The sequence below is a fragment of the Danio aesculapii genome, chromosome 25 (assembly GCF_903798145.1).
Source record: "Danio aesculapii chromosome 25, fDanAes4.1, whole genome shotgun sequence".
NCBI lineage: Eukaryota > Metazoa > Chordata > Actinopteri > Cypriniformes > Danionidae > Danio > Danio aesculapii.
In genome coordinates, this window is record NC_079459.1 from 2,525,796 (window position 1) to 2,528,471 (window position 2,676).

The following is a 2,676-nucleotide window of genomic DNA, read 5'->3' on the forward strand; positions in this document are numbered from 1 at the left end:
CATCTTTTATAATCACACTTGCTAAAAACAGTCTGCAGAAACACTTTGATTGACATTCTCCCGTCGTACGTGTCATCAGAATGGGAAAGCCCCGCCCACTAGTGACCATCTCTCCCTCATTAGCATAGGAGGTATCTTGTTTTTGAATCTGCCACTATGCTGACACATAGGCATCGGTAGCTCCGCCCTCTTTTAAAAAGAGCACAATCTCATTTGAATTTAAAGCGACAGTCACCAAAACGCCACAATTAGGATCAAAGCCTAAAAGGGTCAGTTTAAAGTGTTATAAAACATTATTTGTGAAGCATTTCATGCTGAAACTACACATACACACTCTAGGGACATCAGAGATCTCGTAAAAAGGGGTTCATAATAGGTCCTCTTTAATAATAATGACACAGGGGTGTAATATAATTGAAATCACATTCAGAATGTCTCTTCATTCCAGCCGGTAGTAATAATTGTCAGCCAATCAGAATCAGTCTTGCTTTAATGAGCTAAAAAAACAATACTGTGGAACAATTATAATAAATGCTATTGTGCACTGGTGTGGGGGCTAATATAGACTAATATAAATGTCATTTCCAGCGTAAAGTGATGAAGTTTTATCACTTTAAATGCTCAATTAAAGCAGAATCTGGTTGGCTGTCTTTGATTTTATAATTAATCAGCTGGAAAAAAAGTAAAATGAAAGTGTTTGCAACCATATTGTTTTTCAAGTCTAGTTATTGTTATAGTTGTGGTGTGTACTAAACTATCATCATAATTCAGAATGATTATTAAAAGTACAGTTAACGTTATAGTTATCATTCTTGGTATGGAAGCTTGCTTCTGCCTCAGAGCTACGAGAAGTAAATTCATAATTGAATAAGCCTAAAAGCTCACGTTAATAAGAAATTAAGTCAGAATTGCAAGAAAAACTGTACTGAATTGTGATATAACTAATGTATTACTGAATTATCATATAAAAATTTAGAATTGTACTAAGTCAGAATTATGATATAAACACCGAATTGCAAAAAAAAGTCAGAAAACCTCAGAATTGTGAAGTATACAGAATGACTTCTGAGAAATGTAAAGGTAAACTTAGAAATGCAAAAATGTCATTATAATTAAATGAGTTTTTTGTGAAATACTATGGAAATTCAGAAAATTGAGAAATAATTGTGTGATATAGTCTCAGAACTTTTTTTTTTAAACAATTCAGAATTGGAAGACAGTCTATGAACTCACAATAATGAGAAATAAAGTGAAAACTGCATGTAAAAATGTAGAATTGTAATTTATAATTGTCAAATATAAATTTTGAATTGTGTAACAATGTCAGAATTATGATATTAATGCAGAATTACAATTAAATAATGTCAGAATTAAAATCAAAACTCAGAACTGTGATGAATTAAGTCAAGAAAATATATATCATCAGAAGTGAAAAAGAAATGGAATCATTATGTGTGATCTCAAAATTAGGACAAAAAAGGTCAACCGTGAAAAGTCTAGAACTGTGAGGTCACAATTACCTTTTTTTAAATAATGATGGAAAAAAAAAAAGTCAAAACTGCATGTAAAAAACGTAGAATTGTAATTTAGAGTTGTCGGATATCAATTTAGAATTGTGCAACAATATCAGAATTATGATATAAACGCTGAATTGCAATTAAACAATGTCCAAAAGCTTTGACAAATTAAGTCAGAATTGCAAGAAAATGTTCACAATTGTAAGATATAAACTCAAAGCAACACACAAAATAAATCAAGAGAAGTGAAAAAATGGGTTTAGTGAAATCTTTATGTGCGATATCTCAAAATTAAGACAGAAAAAAAAGGTCAACTGTGAAAAGTCCAGAACTGTGAGGTCACAATTACCTTATTTTAAATAATAACGAGAAATAAAGTCAAAAGCGAAAGTAAAAAACATTTGTCAGATATAGAATTGTGTAACAACGTCAGAGCTATGATGTTAATGCAGAATGCATTTAAATAATGTCAGAATTAGAAGCAAAACTTAGAACTGTAAGAAATTAAGTCAAGACAAAGTTCACAGTTATAAACTCAAAAATAAAACATATCATCAGAAGTGAAAAAATGGGTTTAGTTAAATCATTATGTGTGATATCTCAAAATTAAGAGATAAAAAGGTCAACTGTGAAAAGTCGAGAACTGTGAGGTCACAATTACCTTATTTAATAACAAGAAATAAAGTCAAAAGCACAAGTAAAAAAACATAGAATTGTTATTTAGAATTGTCAGATATAAATTTCGAATTGTGTAACTGTAAGAATTATGATATAAACACTGAATTGCAGTTAAACAATATCCAAATTAAAAGCGTTGACAAATTAAATCAGAATTGCAAGAAAAAGTTGACAATTGTAAGATATAAATTCAAAGCAACACACAAAATAAAAGTGAAAAAATGGGTTTAGTGAAATCTTTATGTGTTTGTGTCTTTATGTGTTACGATATTTCAAAATTAAGACAGAAAAAAAGGTCAACTGTGAAAAGTCCAGAACTGTGAGGTCACAATGGCCTTATTTTAAATAATAACGAGAAATAGTCAAAACTGCAAGTTAAATTAATTTCGAATTGTGTAACAACGTCACAATTATGATATGAATGCAGGATTGCAATTAAATAATGTCCGAATTAAACGTTTTGAGGTCAATTATTATAATT